Source organism: Equus przewalskii, chromosome 13 (genome assembly GCF_037783145.1).
Source record: "Equus przewalskii isolate Varuska chromosome 13, EquPr2, whole genome shotgun sequence".
NCBI lineage: Eukaryota > Metazoa > Chordata > Mammalia > Perissodactyla > Equidae > Equus > Equus przewalskii.
Genome location: NC_091843.1, coordinates 87,132,890 through 87,150,784, shown reverse-complemented (window position 1 = coordinate 87,150,784; position 17,895 = coordinate 87,132,890). Strand labels below are relative to the sequence as shown.

General features: G+C 43.5%; 1 long non-coding RNA gene across 3 annotated transcripts; it reads left to right on the top strand.

Moving 5' to 3' along the window:
- The first annotated feature begins 709 nt into the window (after positions 1 to 709).
- LOC103547098 (uncharacterized) lies at positions 710 to 11,577 on the top strand. Of its 3 annotated transcripts, none has more exons than XR_543858.2 (3): positions 710 to 1,073; positions 4,932 to 5,161; positions 11,005 to 11,577. It is a non-coding gene; the product is annotated as an uncharacterized lncRNA (long non-coding RNA). The 3 variants fall into 3 exon arrangements; XR_011525717.1 differs by having other exon boundaries at positions 719 to 1,073; positions 4,943 to 5,161; positions 9,920 to 11,577; XR_011525716.1 differs by having other exon boundaries at positions 777 to 1,073; positions 9,920 to 11,577.
- Positions 11,578 to 17,895: the final 6,318 nt, after the last annotated feature.

Below are 17,895 nucleotides of genomic sequence, written 5' to 3'. Positions count from 1 at the left end.
GCAGCAAACCTGTCCAGGGCACTTATTTTGTGCCAGGTGCTGTTCGGAGCACCTTTCCTATATTACTGATCTAATCTTCGCAACAGCCCTATGAGATAGGCACTTCGGATCCACAGGTTTTTATCCGGAAGCCTTAAGACCAGATGTGTTTTTTGGGGCTGGCCTCGTGGCCGAGTGGTTAAGTTCGTGCGCTCCGTTGCAGGAGGCCCAGTGTTTCGTTGGTTCGAATCCTGGGCACGGACATGGCACTGCTCATCAAGCCACGCTGAGGCAGCATCCCACATGCCACAACTAGAAGGACCCCACAACGAAGAATATACAACTATGTACCGGGGGGGCTTTGGGGAGAAAAAGGAAAAAAATAAAATGTTTAAAAAAAAAAAAAAAGACCAGATGTGTTTTAAAATTCTTTGGACTTTAGAAAGGTACGTGGCACATCTACCTTGTGTTAGAAAACACCCCCAGGGGACTGTACTCCATAATCCAATCATTAATATTTCTGTGGGGAGGCATGTGAATTTTTACATTAAATAGAATAAGTACCTTTACGTCAATTGGGTTAGATTTTGCTGCCAAATGAGTTCAGATCAGTTCTTCCCACCAAATAAGTTTGGAAATAATTTTAGATTTTTGGATTCTGAATTGTAGATAAGGGAATGTGAACTCATCCTGGTTTATAGATAAAGAACCAGAGGCATAGAGATTAGATAACTTGCTCAAAGACGTACGGCTTCCAAACAGACAGAGGCCACGGTCCAGCGATGCTCTTGACCACTGTGTGTGCTGCCTCCTCTCGTTGAGGAGTTGGGCTAAACCTCCCCAAATGTCTCTTGCAAGTCCAGGAGGCTTTGATTTCCTGACTTCTGACTTCACTCTGCCTACGGCTCTCCCCAGGGAGATGCGGAGATCTGCTCCCAGAGGCCAGGTTGAAGTGAGAGACATCTGGAAAAAGGAGACCTCCTCTTCTACTCCAAGAGGATTGCCTCACAGAAAGCATTTTAGTTTCATTGCCCCTTGACTGCTAGGCAGAGCCAGCTGAAGCCAAGATTGTGGATCTTCCTGGTTCTTCTTTGGTAAGCCTGCCTATTGTATCTTTCACCACCACCTGTTCCCCAGAGCACCTCATGAGTCCCCATGATTCCAGTTTGCTCCCTTTGCACCCAGGCTTGAGGACTGATTTTCCCAGGAAAGGAGTTGACGCCTCTTAACCTTTCTTCTGCCATCTAGACATGGTTTATGGAGTAGTGGGAAGAAAATGGATTTGGACATTCAAACACCTGAGTTTAAGTCCAGATGTGCAAACTTGGGCCAAGCTGCTTGACCCCATTCGTCAGTTTGTAAAATAGGGTAGATAATACCCACGGAGGAATCTGGGTTTTATGGAGCCTGAAGTTTATACTATTTGGGGAAGCCCTTCTTTAAACAAAAGAACATAAAATTGTAAACACAAATTGAGTGGGTACAAAATGTATATTTATTTAGAAATAATGCCCATGGCCACACAAGGGGAAATATGATGGATTGGAAGGTGTAGTGGAAACAGTCATCTTAACAAAAGGCCATTTTTGGGGTAGAATTTACAAAAACATATGACGTGTGTGAACATGTTGCCAGGGCCCCTTCTGAGGTGGTCCATTCAGGGAGGGGTCCTGAAGCTTAAGATTTATTAGCATCATGGGAAGTTTGCTTCTGTATCAACCTCACAGAGTTGTTGAGAATTAAATCATAAGACTAAATATATGCAAACCTGTTTTTTAATCACTAAATACTGTGTAATATTAATCATTATTTTGATGCCTGGAACTGAGCATAAATGTTTATTCAGTAAGTGGCAAAATGGATGAAATTCACTCTCACCAAAGTATTTTACAGGCTTATTGTATTGCCTTTCCCTAGGCCTTTAAAAATTAATCAGAATAATACATGCACATATTTTTACAAAAGAGTCAAATATTGATAAAAGACTTGCAAGAGAAAATAGCAATTCCCATGTCTCACCCTTCATATTTTCTAATTCTACTTTCCAGAGTCAGTACATTTCTTCCATTTTGCTAAATAATATGTTTTATATTGCTTTTTCCTGATTTATCAATGTTGGATATTATCTAGTGACTTTGTATTTCACTTTCTTCTTCCCATTCTCCCAATGTAGTTATGGTACAATTTATTTTATTTTATTTATTTATTTTTTTAAAGATTTTATTTTTTTCCTTTTTCTCCCCAAAGCCCCCAGGTACATAGTTGTATATTCTTAGTTGTGGGTCCTTCTAGTTGTGGTATGTGGGACTCGATGAGCAGTGCCATGTCCGCACCCAGGATTCGAACCAACGAAACCCTGGGCCACCTGCAGCGGAGCGCGCACACTTAACCACTCAGCCACAGGGCCAGCCTCAGTTATGGTACAATTTTTATGACTATCTTAATATGAAATATTATTTACAGCTGAACCATAGTGGACTGTGATATTTCTTTTCGTATACATCTTTTTTATTTTCTTAGAGTTAATAGTTGTGCCGTGTTTTCATTTGCTTAGTTTTTCATTGTACGTATATTGTTTTCCCCACTCTCTACAATAGCGTTTTATATATTTTTTCACACAATTAAATTCTGCACACTACAGAAATCCACGGAGCCCTCTGCTCCAGATTGTTCTCGTTGCTCTCTAGGCAACAATATGGACCTTCCATGTGCTGTCATGCTGGGTATTTCCTTCATCTCTCTCCTACATTGGATTTCCTATTTCCTGTATTCCTCATCTTTCTCTTTCTTGGTTTGTGCCCTCTTCTTGGTGGATCTTATTCTCCAGTAGCTTCCTGAGGAAAGGTAAATGGGAGGTAAGTTAATTGAGACTCTGCATGTCTCAAAATGTCTTTATTATAGTCTTATAATTGACTGATAGTTTAGATGGATATATCATTCAGAATTTGGAAGGCATGCCATTGTCGTCCAGCTTCTGGTCTTGCTCTGAGAAGTTCTGCCATTCTATTCCCAATCTTTTCAACCTGATGACTTTGCCTCTTTGGAGGTGATCTAAAATTCCACAGTAGCGTGTGTGGTAGATTAGGTTACTGCTCAAAAATATTCACTCTTCCTCCTCCCCTCCCACCTGTGTGGGTGGAGTATACTTCCCTGCCCTTTGAGTCTAGCCTTGGCCACTTGACTGACTTTGGCCAATGGGATATCAGCAGGTATGTTGCAAACAGAGGCTTGGAAAGCACTTGTGTGGTTGAGCTTGGTCTCTCATGCTGTGTCGTCAGAAGCAGGGGAACATGCTGATGACTAGCCCACCGGGTCTAGGTGGAGGATGAGTAATACATGGAAGAAAACCAAACAGTCCTAGCCAAGCTCAGCCTAGATCAGCAGAGCTGCACAGCTGAGCCCAGCTGAGCTCTGCCAACCCTCAGCTGATTCACGGATCAGTGGTGATAAATTACTGTGATTTTAACCACTGAGTTTTTGGATGTTTGTCATGTAGCATATTGTGGCAATAGATTTTGGTATCAGTAGTGGGATGGAGACACAAGAAGAACAAGAACTAAGTGGCATTGGTTTGGGGACCGAGTGGTAGGCGCAAGCCAGCTAAACAGGAGCCTGGAAAGAAGATGATGATCTGTGTTATGCAGGGATGAAATATTTTATAAATACTTGGTAACTCGGAAGTTAGAATATGCACCTAAAAATTTGTGGATTTTTCCTGAGAGATCTCCAGACAAAATGATTAAAGTGTGAGCTGGTTGTATTTAGTTGCATGTAATAGGACTACAAGAAAGAGATTAATTCGTAAACAAACCAGCCAGTTTTCAAGGAAAATGTAGATGAAATAGAGAGCCCAGGAATTCTGGGACTTGCTGAGTTTGAAAATAAAACTTTGTCATCTCCAACTGGCTGCTGAGTGGCAAGCCCACTGCACTGGGCGCCTCTGTTCTGGAAGGTTCAGCAGCTGCAGTTCGTCATCACAGGGTTAGACCTGTTCTGGCCATAGGTTTGCCTTCGTTACCCACAGAGCTTCAGCAAGCGCCACTCTCCGGGGGCTCACAGAATGCCTGATCTACAGTCATGGGAACACACAGCGTAGTATTGACCAGGAGATGCACTTTGTGGCAAAGGAATTGTGAGAGGAGGCCTGTGACCATGGGGTCCACTGGTCATGTCGCATACAGCCTCATAAAGCACTGGAATGGTTACTAAGACACAGCTGCAGCTCCAGCTTGGTGACAATACTCTGAAAAGAGGGGGTGCCATCCTTTAGGAAGCACTATACTCATTAAATCGAGTCCTCCATATGGTGCTGTGTCCTCAAGAGGAAGAATACATGGGTCTGGGAATCAGGAGGCGGAAGCAGGAGTGGCCTCGCTTATCATCACTCCTAATTACCCACTCGAGAACTTTATGTTTCTTGTCTCCGCAACTCTGGACTCTGAGGGATTAGAGGTCCTGGTACCCAAATGAGGTGCACTCTTGAGAGGAGACACAGCAGGGGTCCCAGTGAACTATACATTATGGCTGCCATTAGGGCATTTTGGATGCCTTGTAACCAAAGACCAGCAGGTGGAGAGGAGTCATCCTCTTGGCAGAGATCGTTGACCTTGGTCAGCAGGAGGAGGTGGGCCTGCTTACACAGTGGGGTAAGGGGGAATGGGTGTGGGTCCTGAGTGATCCTTGTGGGCACCTGTTTCTACACCATTGCTCAATCTTTGAATGGAAATGGACAACAAATCCTGCCTGAAAAAGATGATTGCTAAGACTCCTCTAGAATGGAGGTTTTGGTCACACCACCAGCTAAGCCACCAAGAGCTGCAGAATTGACAGCCGAGGGGGAGGGGAATTTAGGTGGGATAGTGCAGGTGGGAGAGGATGAGTACAGCTTGTGGCCTCGAGACAACAGCACCACCGAGGGCTATAGGTTGTCCCACTAACTTCCATTTTCTAAGTTTCTCCTCAGGAATAGAGGCCCACAGGAACCATGGAGAACTGGATCTGTGCAGGGCAAGAAATGAACTTGGCAGTCATGGAGGTGCCCTGCTTGGATGTCTCTTTAAGATGATCTGCCCTGGAAAGCGTAGTTGACTGACAGCCCAGCTGCCACACCTCTGGATCCACCACCACGCAGACAAAGGGGCCACATGTCCCTTAGGCAGCTTCCAGCCAATGACTGCATAAGGTGAGGGCTCTAGAGCCAGACTAAGCCTACCTGATGTGGGGCTCCTCTCATGAACATCGTGGGCTCAGAGGCTCCCCTCTGGCCTGGCTGAGGCTGTCTCAGAACTGCGGGCGTCTGAAGCTTTTCCTGCGCAGGTCTGTCTTTCCCCTCGTCTTTCACATGTATCAGACCTGCACTGCGTCTGAAGGTTCTCCCCATCTGCTCTCGCTCTCTATCCCTTCATCCTTCACAGGCGTTTCCCCAAGAAATCTCTGGCATGTCTAATCTCGTCTTGATATCTGCTCAAAGGATCTGAGGATCTGTGTTTTTTGGCAATCGCTAATTGATATGCTATGACTTGGTGTGGTTTTCATTCATTGTGCTGGACACTTGGAGGACCCTTTCAATTGGGGGACTGCAGACTTTCAGTTAGAGGAAATTTTATTTCTTCTTTTCACATTTCTCTTTCTGGAACTCCTATTAGTTGGACCTTCAGGATCAAGCTTTTTCTTTTCTTTTCTTTTCTTTTTTTATGAGGAAGATTGGCCCTGAGCTAACAACTGTGCCACTCTTCGTCTATTTTATGTGGGATGCTGCCACAGCATGGGTTGATGAGCCATGCTAGGTCTGTGCCTGGGATCCAAACCTGTGAACCCTGGGTGGCCAAAGGGAGCCCATGGACTTAACCACTACACCACCAGGCCAGCTCCAGCATCAAGCTTTTAATTTTCACATCTTTTCTCTTCTATTGCCCATATCTTTGTTTTTTTGTTCTACTATCTGGAAGACTTCCTCAACTTTATCATCAACTTTCTATCAATTTTAAAATTTTCTATCAACTTTAAAAATTTCGGTTCTCTTATTCTTTTATATTTTGAGGAAGATTAGCCCTGAGCTAACATCCGCCACCAATCCTCCTCTTTTTGCCGGGGAAGATTGGCCCTGAGCTAACATCTGTGCCCATCTTCCTCAATTTTATGTCGGACACCTGCCACAGCATGGCTTGATAAGTGGTGCATGGGTCCACGCCTGGGATCCGAACCGGCGAACCCTGGGCCACCGAAGCAGAGCACACAAACTTAACTGCTATGCCACCAGGCAGGCCCCTCGGTTCTCTTATTCTTAATTTCCAAGAGCGCATTCTTATTTTCTAATTGTTGATTTTCTATAGTATCCTGTTTTTATTCCAAGAATACACTTTCTATTCTTATCTGAGGATGTTACCTTTACTGTTCTGTCTTTGAAGATTCATTTATTCCCTACGTTGTTCTGCTTCCTCTAAGAGACCTTTCTATTTGTTTTTGTTTGGTTGGTTGGTTAGTAGTTTGGTTTGGTTTTTGTTTCTGCCTTTCACACTGGAAACTTTTCAAATATCTCAAGATTCTTGACTATTTGTTCTTATGTAAGAGTTAGGCACTAACCAGCTAAATGGGAAATCCGTGAGCTTGGGAGGGCCTTGTCACTTCCTGGCTCCACCACGGTGTGTGTGGCAGTAAGCTGGCCTTTTCAGCGGGGGAAACTCAGACGTCAGCATCTATTGGACTTCTCTCTGGGACCATTAATGACTGGAGGGAAGAATCTTCCAGTCTCCTCCTTAAAGGGCATAAGCCTCGCTGCTGGCATTTTGGCTGCTGAGATGAGGAGGATATTTGCATCATTCAATGTTTTATTCTGGAATGCAACCTCCATCATTACTGAAAACTTTCTGGTTCAGTTTTTCCCCAAAAATATATGTAGGGAAGGATTTTTATCACTTTGTTTGGTTTTGTTTGGGTGAGGACCAGATGGTCATTAAATCGATTTTGAACAAATCTCTCTGATTTCAGCTGTCGCCTCACTCCAGCTGTGCGTCAGAGCCTCCCTTTTCAGGGCTTGCGCAGTGATTTCATTCTCTGCAAGTTCTTAGGCTCCACCTTTCTCTCCTAAGCTCAGGCCAGCATCTTCTAGTTACTTTCTGTCTTCATATATTGTGATTTGAGAACAGAAGGGTCCGCTGGTTTCCTCAATGCTGCAGGTGTGTTTCTGTTTCTCCTCTTTCTTGTTTCTTGTTGCTCTTTCTGTTTCTCCACTATCTTAAAACTGAAAGTCTTCCCCAGGCTTTTTCACGTTAAAAGAATAAATGCCTAATTCATGACTAGCTTGCGTAGATTCCCCCAGGAGAGCCTGCCTAGGAGGGTTGGGAGACCCGACAGCGCAGGTGTGCGTGGATCAGCTGGACTGAAAGCCAAGAGCAGGAAGCGTGATCAAGCTGCAGAAGTGTACCTTTCCAAGTGGTCTGTTCAAAAATGGGATGGGAACTGCAGTTGAGTTGAGGGTGGGCTCAGATGTGGAAGAAGGAACAGATGTGAGATGCTCTAGTGTTGATGGGCTGGCCAAGGCCAAGTCAAGGTGGCAGCCGCTTACTTGACTTTCTGTCCACGCTCTTCTTGTGGCCAAGTCAGGCCTGCCTGATGCCCCTGCCTTAGGGAAGACTGCTTCCTTCGTCTCGGTGCCTTAACACAAAGTAAGAAGCACCAGTGGTCAAACGTCCAGTGTCAGCAAGTGCCCTCTGTGTGCCCTGCAGAAAAGGCCTCCTTACCAAAATCTCAAAAAGTCACACTCTTGCTCTAGCTATGAGCTCTGACTTCTTTGCCTTCACATTTTGTGGATCTTGTCCAGTTTGGGCATTTTCCCCGGCAGGAGTTGAATAGGGTGTGGTGGCTGTGGGGTGGTGTGGCTAGAGATTGGTCACCACTGAAGCAAAGGGGAGACTTCAGAGTCTGGGATGGCCAAGGGGGCCGCCAAATCTATACACTATTCTATAGACTAATCAGAGCAAAGGCATATGTTGTGCAGCCCAGAAGTCATTAAAACGAAGGACGGTTGCCCAGCTGGCAGGAAAGACTCCTTCTACTTCCCTAGCACCTTAGGCTGCCCATGTTGATAGCGACCAAATTTTCAAAACTGTGTATTTGAACATCTGGCATGACACGTCCAAGGGCGCTCACGAGGACAGGGAGTCTGCGTATCTGAAGTGGGTACCATCCTTGGAAACCTGGACCCTGGGGGTGCCGTCTCCTCAGCCCTCTCATCCGAAGGCACCTCGGTGATCGCTTGTCCCCACCCTTCCCTAACCCTGTATTCTCTGGCCCTGCTTTTGCATCCTAAGTGGATTAAATTAGAATTTTCCTAGGACAGGTGACACTTTTCCCTTTTGCCCTTCAGTTTTTTTGCCCAATAGCTTGTATATTTTGAGTAGAACAGTTGTGTGAGGATTATCTGCGTGAGAGCCCTTTCCAGAACAAAGTGGTTTTCGGAACAGAGGTAAATGGGCTGCTCTCATTCTGAAGTCTATTGTGGATATTAACAAGATTTCATTTCCCATGAGTTTGTTTACCAAAGACTCTGGTGTGGAATTTATTTAGGAAAAACAAATTACTTTCTAGCTTCTACTTCTTAGCTAAGAGGAATGGAGAGCGATGGTTTAGGAAGCCCCAAATAGGAAAATCTTGTTATTTTTCTGCTTTTAATTGGTCTGTATTTCCCGTTTTTCTATCTACTTTTATTTCCCACAAATCAGCCACATCTTTCCTACTTTGCCCATCCATCAGTCTACAAGACTGTGTAAATATAATTCTTGTTGATTCTTTTAAACATTAACCATAATCCAAAAATAAGTCTTAATACTGCAGTCCTAGCAGAGCAAATTTTAACACTGACCAAAGTGATTTGTTTTTTATTTAGACACTTTGAGCTGAATTCGGAGGGTGAAGTGGTCATAGGTAAAACTAAAAATTAGCTACCCGAAGCTTGCGACAGAGGCAAAGAAATGTCAAGTCATTAATGCAAATAATTCCAGCTTCCTTCTTGGAACCAAGCAGTTCCCAGTAAGTCAACATGTGTCACAATCTGTGTGAAAGACCGGAACACGCTACACCACAGCACGGTTGAAAACCCAGCTGCAAAACATTAAGTCTGAGCACAGAGGCCTTCCGTCCCTGCAAGGCTGGCTTATCTCTGGCTTGAGAGTTGCTAAGCGAAGAGAGAGCACTCTCTGCAGGGAGCCTCGTGGACTGGGCCTCTTTCTCTTCCCCTTCATTTCTCAGACCACTAATGTGAGTGAGGCCACTGCCCACCGCCCACACCTGCTGGCTGACCACAGATGCATGAGCAACCACTCAGCTGAGCCCAGCCCAAGGTGTCCACCCGCAGAGCTCTAATTTGAATCTGTGGTTGTTCTTTGAATCCCCTGAGGGATGGGGTGATTTGTTACACAGCAGTAGATGCTGATACAGTGTGCTCGTCAATCTGAGAATCCCTGTCTCTCCCATTCTTTATTTACCCCTTCCATAACTCCTATTGCATATCCTTTCTGTTATTTATGATTCTGTCCTTTGCGATTCTTAAACTCTCATTCTTTTTTTTTTTTTTCATTTTTATCTCTGTGCTACAGTCTGAGTCATTTCCTTAGTTCCAGTTTCTATATTTTCTACTCGGGTATTAAGTATATCTATTTAGTTTTGACTTTCAATGGCTGTACATTTCACTTATAAAAGAACTATTTGGTCCTTTTCCAAATCTGCCTTTTCTTTTTATATGCTTTGCTATTTTTTATTATATTTTCTATTCCTTCTTTCATTTTGTAAGTCATTTAAAACACACTTATTTTATAGTTATCTGTAGGTTGATCATTTTCTCTACTTCTTGGGGCATTGATTCTCCTGTTAATTTCATGATCTGACCCTCCAGGTGGTTTCCTCCTCTGGTCTGTAATTTTTATTATGAGCTTATTTTTGGCAGGACTTTTTTCCCCTGGGGAAGAACTGTGTGCCTGGGGTTGTCAGATTGTCAACTTTGCTTCTGCTGGAGTCCTAGAGAGATCACCAGTTCTCGACCAGCTTTTGTGTTTCTGCTCAGCTTGGTGTTTCTGTCCCACAGTGAGAATTCAGAACTCATGTCAATATACGGCTCAGGCTTGCTTTCAAGTTTTTGTGGCTGAACTTTGTTTTCACCTATAGCCCGAGGACGCAGGAACTTGTCTGATCCTGTTTTTGCTGACAGCTTAAACCTCAGGAACTCAGATTTGCACAGTGCTCAATTTCAGTTGCCTTCCTTGCTCACAGCAGGGACTAAACATCTTATTGGCCTGCAAGGGTGTAAAACTCCCTGGAAGCCCTAGGGCCTGAGCTGGCCCAAACCCTGCGTAGGCTACAGTGGGTTAGCCCCTACTTCCTGCTCAGCTTCTGAGTTCCCGCTATGTTTCTGGAATCTGGAGAGTTCCCTCTCTTTCTGTCGATTATATCTATAGAACTGTTTTGTCCAGTGTTTCTCTGTAGTAGTGGCTGAGGGGAACTCTTCTGCATCGTCTCAGCCCACTGAATTGCTGGAGGTTCTCTCCTCCGCACATTTGAGATATAATTTTATAATATGAGAGGTAAAATTCACGACAAAGAGAGAATGTTTGTGACTCTGTATATGCTAAATCACAATGCAGAAAAATATACAAAGCAAAATTTGTTAGAAACACAACAGTAATGGAGGTTCTAACTTGCTGCCCTGAGACTTCTCCAAATCAAGAAAGTAAAAACTAAGCACAGCAGAAGGGTCAGAATAATGCTATAAACAAGGTGAGCTTAGTACATATATATCAAACTGAGTAACCTAGAAGCAGTGAAAATACATTTTCTGATGCCTGTTTAACCTTAAAACCCTCGAGAATTTAAATGGCGATGGATGGAGTTGAATTGCTCACGGCTTGTTGCTAAAGGCATTTGCCCCACCTGCTTCACGGAAGGTCATCTGCTTTGGGTTCCTGGTGTGTCCAGGTCAGATTTAAACTCTGTGGGCCACTGGAGCTGTCCTCTGAATCTTCTCCAACTCTGCAGGGTACATCACGGAGCTGCTTTGCTGTGCTGCCATCTGGAGACAGGGTCATATCCGACTTTGGCTATTTCCGTGCAGTCCACGGGTCCTTGAAGCAGGACATTCCACCTTACCAACATCTGACTCATAGAAAACCCATCTGTACACCTACCTGGTGGCCCCTACCCAGAAACTCCTGCTGCCAATACTGTGAGATTTGTTTTGAAACCCTTGTTGCAATATTGCTTGTAATTATGAAAAACTGAAAACAACTGAAATGCCTATCAAAGCAGGAATGGATAAATAAAATGTGGTATATTCACATTATATTATGCTATAAGTTATCATAATATCCATAGTACGTTGTGATATGAATTATAATAACATTCCATTATGTTATGATATGAATTCTTATAAAAGCCATTAGAATGATTAGAGTGGGTTGTACCTATGTGTAACATAATATATCATATGTAAAATATCTCTCTGTATAATGTCAACTCATAGTGTAAGAAAAAAGAAATTTGTAGAATAAAATGTACATTTTTCATTGATATAATTTTTAAACCACATATAAACTATATATTATTTAAGAATACATATGTATGCGTGTCACATTATTACAAACGGACTGGGACATGCAGTCGCGTGTCGCCTAACAATGGGGATGCGTTCTGAGACAGGCATCGTGTGGCAGTTTCGTCGGTGTGGGAGCATCACGGAGTGTACCTGCACGCACCTAGACGGCACAGCCTGCCACTCAACTAGGCTGCGTGGTGCCGATCTCACGGGAGCACTGTTGTACATGCAGTTTGTTGTCAGAATGTCATTAGGAGGCAGGTGACTGTCCACTAAGTTTATGATCATTGCTCCTGGGTATTGGGGTGAAGAAATGGAACTGTGGTTGGGAACGTCACTATTATCTGTTTTATTTAATTTCTTTTGTATAAACAATACTTGAGTCAAATATGCTAAACTGCTGAGTGTCAGTTCTGAGGGGAAACATATACGTGTGCATACATGTTAGTCTTTTTGCATCTTTCTTTTTTTGACAGCTTTCTTGAGGTATAATTGATGTACAGTAAACTACACATACTTAAAGTGTGCAATGATAAATTTTGACAGATGTGTGTACCCGTGAAGCCAGAATCAAGGCAATGAACATTTCCATCACCTCCAGCAGTCTCCTCAGGCCCCTTGGTAATCCATTTCTCCTTCCTCCCTTGAACTTGGGCAACCACCGATTTGCTTCCTATCACTATAGATTGGTTTGCTTTTTCTAGGATTTTATATACATGGGATCCTACTTTTTTTTGTTCTGGCTGCTTTCACTCAGTTTCTCAAAAGAAGAGCAATTTCTCAAAAACAATTTTAAAAATCTTGGAACTACTGAAAATCTGGAGCATATAATCTGTGATTCAGAGCTGGAGGAAGGAGGGGATCTGTGGAAAGCAGGTGCCATGTGGGATAGACTCCCGAGTAGGCAGAACAGACATACCTACTAAATGGCTTCCCTACTCCCCCAAATCTTCCCTCATGTCAACTGTATTTTTTCACTTTCTGACACTGCCTGAAATTGCACAAATGAGAATCTTTTGGATAGTGGAGAGACCCATTTAAAAACAGGCATTATTGAGAAGCCACTCGTGGCAAGCTGTTCAATGGCATGCCTGTCATCCTAACATCCGCCTTACCTTGGCTTCACTCAAGGGGTGGATGCTTGGCTCATGGGAGGGGGGCACGAAGATGTATTGAAGCTTGGGGAATGGGGAATCGGGGAGATCCGAGGAGACAGCACCCTAGGGGACTTCACGCAACGCTAGGATATTGAGAACCAGAACGCTAGGAGAAGGACCTGAAGAGGTGTGAGAAGGCCTGAAAAGAATGAGTGAAGATACCCAAAGTTAAGGGTCACCCGTTTCAAAATGTTCCAATGAGCAGCCTCTGCTGAGAAATGAGGAAGCAATTCTCATTCCATCCTCCTGCCTCTCTTATTCTTAAGATCAGAGAATTCTTATTCTCTAAAGTCAACCTGATAGCACTATTGCTCTGTGACTTAAACTGGCTTTTGTTGGCTGGGCTGGGAGCCCAAGTACCAGATAGAACGTTGTCTCTGTGGAAAAATGTGCCCAAATATCAAATAACTGATCTACAAAGAAAGTTTTGAAACATAACCTGTTATACGCCAGCCAGGGACCCCTTAGGTATATAAATCTTTGTAACAATGAGCTATGTTATAATGGAAATGTTTTCACAGATATAATTCTTAATCTATTGCCAATATCAGTCATTAAAACATCCTGTTCGGTCCCGGGGCCCATAAGTGGAAGATGTTATGGAGAAATTGGAAAGGAGCCAGGGAGACAAAGTAAATGATCAGAGGTTTTGAAAAATAGCCCTTCAGGGAAAGGCCTACATTAGTTCAGAGAAGAGAGGTGTGAGTAGACTGGATATGAGTCTTCAAACTCTAAAGGGATGGTACGTTTCTGATACCAAGTCTTTTTTTCCTGCGTGTCCACAGAGGGTGATATGAGAGAAAATGAGTTCAAACCACAGCAGAAAGGATGTAGGCTAGTCAGGTGTCCCCAACCTGAAGATCAGAACCCACTCTCAAGTCACTAAGCTTCAGTCCCACAGAGGAGCAGGTCATTCTTGAGGTGGTTTGAGCTCTCTGGTCAGTGGCAGGCGAAGTTCCCCCAGACCTGGTCATCTGCCCGTGGTTCTTTGCGTACATTATTATTTGGGAACCTGGTGAGTTCTGCCCAACTACAGAAAATAGTTCAGGGCTGCAAAGAGGGAAAAGCAGGGGGAAAATCCAGACAAGAGAAATCTCAGCCTTCTATCCATCAGGTGACAAAGCTGCTCCGAAGTGCAGGGAGCCATTGGAGTAGGGTGGCATCAGCCCCCTGCACTAGGGGACAGGTGGGCCACATCTCAGGCAGTCCCTGCGGTTCTTGCTGTCAGTGTGTTTTCAGGGGCTGTTGACAAACCAGAAATGCCTCCAGAGGAGAGCGACTGAGATGGAAGCTGGAAACTGGGTCAAATGAGGAGCAGCTGAAGGAACTCCATGTGTTGGCCTTGAAAAGATAAGCCGGGGCGGGATGATAAGACGCTGTTTTCAGATATTTGAAGTGCTGTCGGGTGCAAGAGAGATTGCAACTGTGCTGTGCAGCATGACGCAGAGCCAGGGAGTCCAGGTTGCAGGGACAGAGTTTTCCACGTGGAAGAAGGAAGCGGTTTATAATTATTAGAGATGCTCAAAGCTGATTGCATCGCTGCGGGACGCAGGGAGTCGTGCAAAGACTGGATAGATATCTCACAAGAACATTAGCAGAAGAATTTCAGGATCTTTTTGTTTTTTTTCCTTTTGGTGTCGTTAATCAAGGGAAAGTTCTTGAAGAGTGAGATGACCCAGCATTAAGACTTTTCCTCCGGTGCTCGGGAAAGGCGGCCTTTGCCGTCGGAACCACTAGAGGGAGTCAGGACAGCGGCATCCCAGAGCCGCCATCGGGCTCTTCCTTCAGGCGGCTCCTGAGGCTGGCTCCTGGCTCCTGGCTCCTGCGTTCTGCTGCATGCAAGCCTCCCCGTGAATCTTTCTGGACTGTTCATGTCTGACTAAATTCTTTAATGTCCGAGGGGTTCTGTACGTCCAGGGGCACAACCACTGCCGTTTGTTTAATGCTCGGTTTATTCATTATGTAAATAGATTGAACAGTATCCCTCTAAAAATGTACACTGCTTATACAACTAAAAAGGTGAAAACTTATGAATTTAACAAATGTAACATTTTCCAGACATTTAAACATTAATTTACAAGTTAATTGAATTCTCCTAAAATTGTGATCCTGTATCTGAGTCTTTTAAAGGCTACAAAGGCCTTAAAAAGCAGAAACACACACAAAGAAATCATCTCACTGATTACAACACTCACTATTATATTTAAACTTAAATGGGTATAAAGGACTTACATATTTAAATTTATTTCTCCTTTGTCACTACTGTTATGAGTATTCCTATACTCACCCAAGGATAGGGTATCTTTAGAAAATACGTATTTCTTTACCTTCCTGATGATACAGTAGTTTGCTCAAACTCAAAAGCAAAAAATATCACCCCTGGGTAGCTCAGGTTGGAGGTGCTGGGTTTTGAAATTTCTTAGAAACATATGAAACCTTCCCATGCACTTAAAATTCTAGTAGATCTAATCAATTTAACTTATAAACACAAGTTTATATGTTGGCAACTGAAAGTTGGCACCTGAAAGCATATGCTGCTGAAGCAAACACCTAAAACAGCGGGAGTGACTTTGGTTAGAGGCTGGGAGAGTTTTGAGGGGCATGATGGGGAAAGCCTAAGTTGCCTGGAACAGGCTGTTAGCAGAAATTCAAAATGGGAGGATATTGCCAGGGAGGGCTCAAAAAGAAGTTAGAAACATGTTGTTGGAAACTGGGGGAAGAGGGTTCCTTGTTAGGTAGTAACAGAAAGTTCAGCAAAACTGTCTCCTGCAATTGGTGAAAAGTAGAATACGTAAGTGATGAACTTTGTTATCTTGCTAAGATTTCGAAGCAAAGTGTGGAAGGTGCCACCTAGTTTCTTCTTGCTGCATACTGTAAAATGCAGGAGGAGAGAGGTAAATTGAAGGAAGAACTGGTAAACAAGAAGGAACCAGCACTTGATGACTTTAAAAATTCTCAGTCTCTCCAGATGGCAAAAGATGTTAAAATCAAGAAATAACTTTTGAGCGGGACAGAAAGAGTACAGAATGAAAGGAGGCTGTTAGACCTCCAAAATTCTGCTGGCAGGAGGCAGAATGATAAAACTTCTCAGCTGCAAACATGTGCTACCTTTCATGAAAAAGGAAAGATGACTCAGAGGACAGAACCAAGAGCTACTGTGGGTTATTCCCAGGCCTGGTGTCTGATCAAGGAACTCTGGCAGGAGCTTCCTAGGCTAATTTCAAAACTGCTTTGGACTGGTAACTCCTTTTTACCTTCCATTCACCCTTTTAAATGGAATGTCTCTAACTATTTTACTATATCTGTTCCTCCATTGTGTTGGGTGTGTTGGGAGCCAGATAGCTTATCTTTAGGGTTATAGATTGAGAATGACTATACCCAAAGAACTCATCCATACCCTTAACCTGAGTTAGATGATGAGATTTTAGACTTTGAGCAGATGCTGTAATGGTATGAGGTTCTTGGGGACCTTGGGAGGGAGTAAATGTATTTTTCATGTGGGAGGGACACAAATCATTGGGGACCAGGAGGTGGACCATGATGGACAGACTTTAAGGTAGCTCTTACCTTCCCCAGCTCCGGGTTTCAACCCTCGTGTGAGCGCCTCCTCTTGAGTGTGAATGGGAACTGTCACGTGCTTCTAACTAGTAGAATTTGGCGAAGGCAATGGGATATATGTGATTATGTGTACATGACTACATTGCGTAAGATTGTAGCCATCTCGCTAGGAGACCCCCTCCCTTGCTGGCTTTGAAGGAGCAAGTTGCCCTGTTGTGAACTGCCATAGGGAAAGGGCTGTGCAGCAAGGAGCTGAAAGCAGACTCCAACAAGATTCAGCAAGAAAATGAGGTCCTCAGTCTGACAACCTGCAGGAAGCTGAATGCTCCCGTATAGCTACATGAGCTTGAAGCTGATCTGACCCCAGTCAAACTTTTGAAGTCCGTTGGAGGGAGGATCACAAGCAGGCTAGTATCCCGCGAATGTGAGCCAGAATCCCACAAGGACGGATTGAAACCTGTATTTGTTCTTATTGCCTTTGACCTTGCTGACAAGAAGCTGGGGTCCTTCATCATGGAGCTAAACACATACACCTGGCCCAGGCGTCAGAAAAACTAAAAGAGAATGCAGGGAAGTCGAGCAATGGCAAGGCCAGATGCTGCTTCATGCCAATGAGGAGAGTCAGCAGACCAGCAACAATGTGTGTCAGCTCCACAACGACTCATGCAGGTACCAAAATGTAACATCCACATAAACATAGAGGCTCAAATATTTTTAAACTATTAACAAAGTTGGCATAATTCTCTTATACATTTAGCCTGAAAATTACAAGTCTAATTTGCACTTTCACAGGTTCACTCTGGCTGCCGAGTGGAGTATTCTCTTATATGGTTGGGTTGCACTGTGTTTACACATTCGTCAGTTAACAGAAATTTGGTGGTTCCCCGTTTTCGACTGTTAAGAATAATGCCGCTATAAACAGTCACGTGCAAGTCTTGGTGTGGACGTATGTTTTTCTTTCTCTTGGGTAGATTCCTGGGAGTGGAATCACTAGGTTGATGGTAGATGTCTATTTAACTTTTAGAGAAACTGTCAAACCGTTTTCCAACGTGGCTGTACCATTTTACGTTCCTATCAACAATGCAGCAAGGTTCCAGTTCCTCCACGTCTTCGCCAACACTTGACATCGTCTCTCTTTACATCAGAGCTGTTCCAGTAGGTACACAGTAGAATCTCATCTTGGTTTTAATTTGCATTTCCTTAGTGACTAATGATTTGAGCATCTTGCCACATGCTTATTAGACATTTGTATACCTTCTTGAGTGAAATATCTACTCAAATCTTTTGCCCATTTAAAATTGGGTTGTTTGTCTGATTATTGAGTTGTAAGAGTTTTTATTTCTCCTGTATACAAGTTCTTTATAAGATCTGTGATTCTCTATATTTTTTCTTAGTCTGTAGCTTATTTAAAAAAAATTTTCTTGATTATTTTAAAGTATAAAAGTTTAATTTTGATGATGTCCAATGTATCATTTTTTTCAAGTTTCATATTTTTAGTGTCATATCTAACTCTTTGTTCAACTTATAGTTACCAAGATTTTCTCCTATGTCTTCTTCTAGAGGCTTTATAGTTTGAGCTCTTACATTTAGGCCTATGATACGTTTGAGTCCATTTTTATA